Raw genomic sequence first — 7,714 nt, forward strand, 5'->3', positions numbered from 1 at the left:
GGCAACAGAGCATGCACAATGTCGGCACTAGTACAGTGTATATCCACCTTTCGCAGCAATGCAGGCTGCTATTCTCCCATGGAGACGATCGTAGAGATGCTGGATGTAGTCCTGTGGAACGGCTTGCCATGCCATTTCCACCTGGCGCCTCAGTTGGACCAGCGTTCGTGCTGGACGTGCAGACCGCGTGAGACGACGCTTCATCCAGTCCCAAACATGCTCAATGTGGGACAGATCCGGAGATCTTGCTGGCCAGGGTAGTTGACTTACACCTTCTAGAGCACGTTGGGTGGCACGGGATACATGCGGACGTGCATTGTCCTGTTGGAACAGCAAGTTCCCTTGCCGGTCTAGGAATGGTAGAACGATGGGTTCGATGACGGTTTGGATGTACCGTGCACTATTCAGTGTCCCGCGACGATCACCAGTGGTGTACGGCCATGTAGGAGATCGCTCCCCACACCATGATGCCGGGTGTTGGCCCTGTGTGCCTCGGTCGTATGCAGTCCTGATTGTGGCGCTCACCTGCACGGCGCCAAACACGCATACGACCATCATTGGCACCAAGGCAGAAGCGACTCTCATCGCTGAAGACGACACGTCTCCATTCGTCCCTCCATTCACGCCTGTCGCGACACCACTGGAGGTGGGCTGCACGATGTTGGGGCGTGAGCGGAAGACGGCCTAACGGTGTGCGGGACCGTAGCCCAGCTTCATGGAGACGGTTGTGAATGGTCCTCGCCGATACCCCAGGAGCAACAGTGTCCCTAATTTGCTGGGAAGTGGCGGTGCGGTCCCCTACGGCACTGCGTAGGATCCTACGGTCTTGGCGTGCATCCGTGCGTCGCTGCGGTCCGGTCCCAGGTCGACGGGCACGTGCACCTTCCGCCGACCACTGGCGACAACATCGATGTACTGTGGAGACCTCACGCCCCACGTGTTGAGCAATTCGGCGGTACGTCCACCCGGCCTCCCGCATGCCTACTATACGCCCTCGCTCAAAGTCCGTCAACTGCACATACGGTTCACGTCCACGCTGTCGCGGCATGCTAGCAGTGTTAAAGACTGCGATGGAGCTCCGTATGCCACGGCAAACTGGCTGACACTGACGGCGGCGGTGCACAAATGCTGCGCAGCTAGCGCCATTCGACGGCCAACACCGCGGTTCCTGGTGTGTCCGCTGTGCCGTGCGTGTGATCATTGCTTGTACAGCCCTCTCGCAGTGTCCGGAGCAAGTATGGTGGGTCTGACACACCGGTGACAATGTGTTCTTTTTTCCATTTCCAGGAGTGTATATCTGTGCGTGGCCATTTTAACCATGAAGCGGCTGCAGCCCAGTGGTGACGGCACGGTAGCTCAGCGTGTTCGGTCAGAGCGTTAGCTTCCCTTTATAATAAAAAAAACTGAGCGAACGGATGAACGAAGAAACTGAACGGGTGTCATAGCACGTCCACCTTGAAGAATTTCATCGAAGAGTATAGAACAAAATATATTTTTAACAAAATAAAAAAAAGTGGTTGGCGTTCAAGCCGCTGGATCGCTGGATCGAGTTCCATTCGTCAGCTTTTTTTTTTATTTTCAACGCAGTCGTTTTCTTTACTATTTATATTACAATTGATATAATGGGGAAAATACGTGGAATCGGATAAAATTTTATTAAATTTACAGTGTTATTGGGCAGTCTACTAATTTTTATTATCACAAATAATGTAATATTCATAACTATCGACTAGTAAACGACCAAATGCATAAAGTCATACTGAACATCTATGCTTGTCCGTGATTTGAGAAATCCCTTATACCTGGAAGCAGCCCGAAACGACTTGTTACCTCCAAGTTTTGACCGGCACAGACGGCTTTCGAAAGATGTACAATCAATCATCGCTTTAGACATTACGAGTACAAACTGCAGGATGATATTTTTCGTAAAAAATTGGAAAACGTAAAGTTAAACGGCACAAGCTGCATTCAATAAATGCTATGTTTCCGCATACGCAAGGTCTTTTGACGTTTTCTGTGGAAAAACCGACCTTGTTCACATTTTCAGAAACCTCTCTTTCAGACAATAGCTTGGAAGCAAACCATACATAACGAAGTATTTCCTTAAAAATCGGGGCTGATAATTGGTTATGCAGTATCGAGAGTATTTTAATAGAATCTTCCGAGAAGCAATTTCTCGTTTTCTTTCTACATCTACATCTACATGTACATCTACACCCATACTCCGCAAGCCACCTAACGGTGTGTGGTGTAGGGTACCCTGAGTACCTCTATCGCTTCTCCCTTCTATTTCAGTCTCGTATTGTTTGTGGAAAGAAGGATTGTCGGTATGCTTCTGTGTGGGCTCTAATCTCTCTGATTTTATCCTCATGGTCTCTTCGCGAGATATACGTAGGAGGGAGCAATACACTGCTTGACTCTTCGGTGAAGGTATGTTCTCGAAACTTTAACAAAAGCCCATACCGAGCTACTGAGCGTCTCTCCTGCAGAGTCTTCCACTGGAGTTTATCTATCATCTCCGTAACGCTTTCGCGATTACTAAATGACCCTGTAACGAAGCGCGCTGCTCTCCGTTGGATCTTCTCTATCTCTTCTATCAACCCTATCTGGTACGGGTCCCACACTGTTGAGCAGTATTCAAGCAGTGGGCGAACAAGCTTACTGTAACCTACTTCCTTTGTTTTCGGTTTGCATTTCCTTAGGATTCTTCCAATGAATCTGAGTCTGGCATCTGCTTTACCGACGATCAACTTTATATGATCATTCCATTTTAAGTCACTCCTAATGCGTACTCCCAGATAATTTATGGAATTAACTGCTCCCAATTGCTCACCTGCTATTTTGTAGTTAAATGATAAGGGAACTATCTTTCTTTGTATTCGCAGCACATTACACTTGTCTACATTGAGATTCAATAGCCATTCCCTGCACCATGCGTCAATTCGCTGCAGATCCTCCTGCATTTCAGTACAATTTTCCATTGTTACAACCTCTCGATACACCACAGCATCATCTGCAAAAAGCCTCAGTGAACTTCCGATGTCATCCACAAGGTCATTTATGTATATTGTGAATAGCAACGGTCCTATGACACTCCCCTGCGGCACACCTGAAATCAATCTTACTTCGGAAGACTTCTCTCCATTGAGAATGACATGCTGCGTTCTGTTATCTAGGAAATCTTCAATCCAATCACACAATTGGTCTGATAGTCCATATGCTCTTACTTTGTTCATTAAACGACTGTGGGGAACTGTATCGAACGCCTTGCGGAAGTCAAGAAACACGTCATCTACCTGTGAACCCGTGTCTATGGCTCTCTGAGTCTCGTGGACGAATAGCGCGAGCTGGGTTTCACACGACCGTCTTTTTCGAAACCCATGCTGATTCCTACAGAGTAGATTTCTAGTCTCCAGAAAAGTCGTTATACTCGAACATAATACGTGCTCCAAAATTCTACAACTGATCGACGTTAGAGATATAGGTCTATAGTTCTGCACATCTGTTAGACGTCCCTTCTTGAAAACGGGGATGACCTGTGCCCTTTCCCAATCCTTTGGATCGCTACGCTCTTCTAGAGACCTACGGTACACCGCTGCAAGAAGAGGGGCAAGTTCCTTCGCGTACTCTGTGTAAAATCGAACTGGTATCCCATCAGGTCCAGCGGCCTTTCCTCTTTTGAGCGATTTTAATTATTTCTCTATCCCTCTGTCGTCTATTTCGATATCTACCATTTTATCATCTGTGCGACAATCTAGAGAAGGAACTACAGTACAGTCTTCCTCTGTGAAACAGCTTTGGAAAAACACATTTAGTATTTCGGCCTTTAGTCTGTCATCCTCTGTTTCAGTACCATTTTGGTCACAGAGCGTCTGGACATTTTGTTTTGAGCCACCTACCGCTTTGACATAAGACCAAAATTTCTTAGGATTTTCTGCCAAGTCAGTACATAGAAGTTTACTTTCGAATTCATTGAACGCCTCTCGCATAGCCCTCCTTACACTACATTTCGCTTCGCATAATTTTTGTTTGTCTGCAAGGCTTTGGCTATGTTTATGTTTGCTGTGAAGTTCCCTTTGCTTCCGCAGCAGTTTCCTAACTCGGTTGTTGTACCACGGTGGCTCTTTTCCATCTCTTACGATCTTGCTTGGCACATACTCATCTAACGCATATTGTACGATGGTTTTGAGCTTTGTCCACTGATCCTCAACACTATCTGTACTTGAGACAAAACTTTTGTGTTGAGCCGTCAGGTACTCTGTAATCTGCCTTTCGTCACTTTTGCTAAACAGAAAAATCTTCCTACCTTTTTTAATATTTCTATTTCATCGATGCAGTAACCGCTTTATGACCGCTGATTCCCTGTTCTGCCTTAACTGTTTCAAATAGTTCGGGTCTGTTTGTCACCAAAAGGTCTAATATGTTATCGCCACGAGTCGGTTCTCTGTTTAACTGCTCAAGGTAGTTTTCAGATAAAGCACTTAAAAAATTTCACTGGATTCTTTGTCCCTGCCACCCGTTATGAACGTTTGAGTCTCACAATCTATATCCGGCAAATTAAAATCTCCACCCAGAACTATAACATGGTGGGGAAATCTACTCGAAATATTTTCCAAATTATGCTTCAGGTGCTCAGCCACAACAGCTGCTGAGCCAGGGGGCCTATAGAGATATCCAATTACCATGTATGGGCCTGCTTTAACCGTGACCTTCACCCAAATCATTTCACATTTCGGATCTCCGTCAATTTCCTTCGATACTATTGCACTTCTTATCGCTATAAACACGCCTCCCCCTTCACTGTCCAGCCTGTCTCTGCGGTATACATTCCAATCTGAGTTTAGGATTTCATTACTGTTTACGTCTGGTTTCAGCCAACTTTCTGTCCCTAGTACTATATGGGCGTTGTGACCGTTTATTAATGAAAGCAGTTCTGGGACCTTTCTATAGACGCTCCTGCAGTTTGCTATTAGCACATTAATATTGTTATTCCCTGTTGCATTTTGCCTACTCCTACCTTGCCGCGTCTCAGGAGGCGTCTTGTCGGGCCTAGGGAGGGAATTCTCTAACCTAAAAAACCCACATGTGCACTCCACACGTACTCCGCTACCCTTGTAGCCGCTTCCGGCGTGTAGTGCACGCCTGACCTATTCAGGGGGACCCTACATTTCTCCACCCGATAGCGGAGGTCGAGAAATTTGCACCCCAGATCTCCGCAGAATCGTCTGAGCCTCTGGTTTAAGCCTTCCACTCGACTCCAAACCAGAGGACCGCGATCGATTCTGGGAACGATACTACAAATAGTTAGCTCCGATTCCACCCCACAAGCGAGGCTTTCCGCCTTCACCAATTCCGCCAACCGCCTGTACGAACTGAGGATGACCTCTGAACCCAGACGGCAGGAGTCATTGGTGCCGACATGAGCAACAATTTGCAGTCGGGTGCATCCAGTGCTCTCTATCGCCGCCGGCAGGGCCTCCTCCACATCTCGGATGAGACCCCCCGGCAAGCAGACAGAGTGAACACTGGCCTTCTTCCCCGACCTTCCCGCTATTTCCCTAAGGGGCTCCATCACCCGCCTAACGTTGGAGCTCCCAATAACTAATAAACCCCTCCCCCCGTGTGCCTGCTCGGACCTTGCTGAAGGAGCGGCCACATGTCCACTCACAGGCAGAGCGGGCGATGCCACACGGCCAGCCTCCACATTGACCCTCCGCCTCGTGCGCCGTGAACGCAGCTGAACTCGCCACTCCCCTCGGGGAGAGGGTGGCCCAACCGCGCCCGGTACCCGCGAAGATGTCTCGACAGCAGGGACAGTGGGTGAAGCATGTAACATCTGGGGTGTACCTTGCGACGCACCAGACTCCCCACTGCCGCTACACTCCGAGGCAGCAGCCTGAAGACGGCTGACCGCGGCCATCAACACATTCAGCTGTTCGCGAACAGTGGCCAGCTCCTCCTCCGTCCGTACACAGCAGTCACACATCCTATCCATCCTAAGAAATCAGTTTACTGTAGAGAGTTAATCAACTATTAACTAGACTGCTAATTCACTAAAGGCGGCTGACTAAACTGTAGTTGCTAGCCACTTCTTGTAGAAAACTATGAAAAAAGGCACTACCTGTCTCTGGACTGTATTGAAAACAAACACTAGCACTACTGACACTATGGTTGACTAAAGGGACTCTCGCTGACTGTATTCAAAACAAACACGAAATCTATGGAACACTATTACAAGCACTCGACAATTAAAGCTTTCTAAAAGTAACAACACCCGGAAGAAGAAGTGACAAGTAAGAAAAATACAGTTAATACTTAAATTTAGGTAGCTCGCTGCACAGCAGATGTGAAGCGGACGGCAGTTTCGATTAAATACGAACAGTTTTGAAGACACGGACAAGCACACATTTTCAGTATCACTTTATGCGTTTGGTCGTTTACTAGTCAATAGTTATGAATATTATATTATTTGTGATAATAAAAATTAGTAGACTGCAAAGTAACATTGTAAATTTAATAAAACACGTATTTTTCCCATTTTTACAACTGTAATATAAATAGTAAAGAAAACGACTGCGTTGAAAATAAAAAAAAAAGCTGACGAACGGAACTCGATCCAGCGATCCAGCGGCTTGAACGCCAAACACTTTTTTTAATTTTGTTAAAAATACATTTTGTTCTATACTCTTCGCTGAAATTCTTCAGGGTGGACGTGCGATGACAGCCGTTCAGTTTCTTCGTTCATCCGTTCGCTCAGTTTTTTTTATTATAAAGGGAAGCTAACGCTCTGACCGAACACCCTGAGCTACCGTGCCGTCACCACTCGGCTGCAGCCGCTTCATGGTTAAAATGGCCATGCACAGAAATATATTCGACGACCGAAATTATCTTGCTATTTTCTCAGTAACGCTTGAGAAGTACGCGCTACTGCTTACACATTTCGTCGTCCTCGTTGAGTACTACGAGTGTACAAAGTTAGCAGCAAATCCGCGTTCCAAACGTCGTGGCCTCCCCTAGTAAGAACAGTTGGAGCATTATGAGCAGGGCCCTCCAACCATCTCTGGATTTTTACGATCTAACGCTTTAATTGGACAGAATTTGGCACAATATCCCTCATAAGAATATCCAGTAACTCCATCAGTCAATGCTAACACGAGTAACTGCTTGCATAAGGGGCAGAGGTGGACCAACGCGTTATTGACTTGCTCAAACCGTGAAGCTCTTTCTCTTGAATGAATCATCGTCCAACTTTTCTGAAACTTTTATCATTTGATTATCTCTATACGAACATCACATCTGCCGATTTACGTCTCACTCGGATAATTCCTTCGAGGTGAGTCGTTTTCTCTTGTCTTAGAGAGAATTCTATTCAAATTGAAATGTGTTGCAGTAGAGGAAAGCTTATCCATACTGTATTTAATAGTCTATGCGTTACATTATTATTCTGCTTCACATACACACACACACACACACACACACACAGGCAGTAAATAAAATAAAATTAAGAAGAATTATTACTAAAAACAAGTTGCAAGTTTAAAAGATTTTTAATTGGAAGGTATTGGCAACTAGCACACATTCCGTTTTCAAGACAGGGAAACTATTAAGACATTAAAAACCTCAGTTCATTTGGGAATATCACTTTTTACATGGTTAAAAACCTTTCGTTTCAAGATACAAGATAGCGTACGACTGTGGAAGTGTGGCTTAACTG

Source organism: Schistocerca cancellata, chromosome 9 (assembly GCF_023864275.1).
Source record: "Schistocerca cancellata isolate TAMUIC-IGC-003103 chromosome 9, iqSchCanc2.1, whole genome shotgun sequence".
Taxonomy (NCBI): domain Eukaryota; kingdom Metazoa; phylum Arthropoda; class Insecta; order Orthoptera; family Acrididae; genus Schistocerca; species Schistocerca cancellata.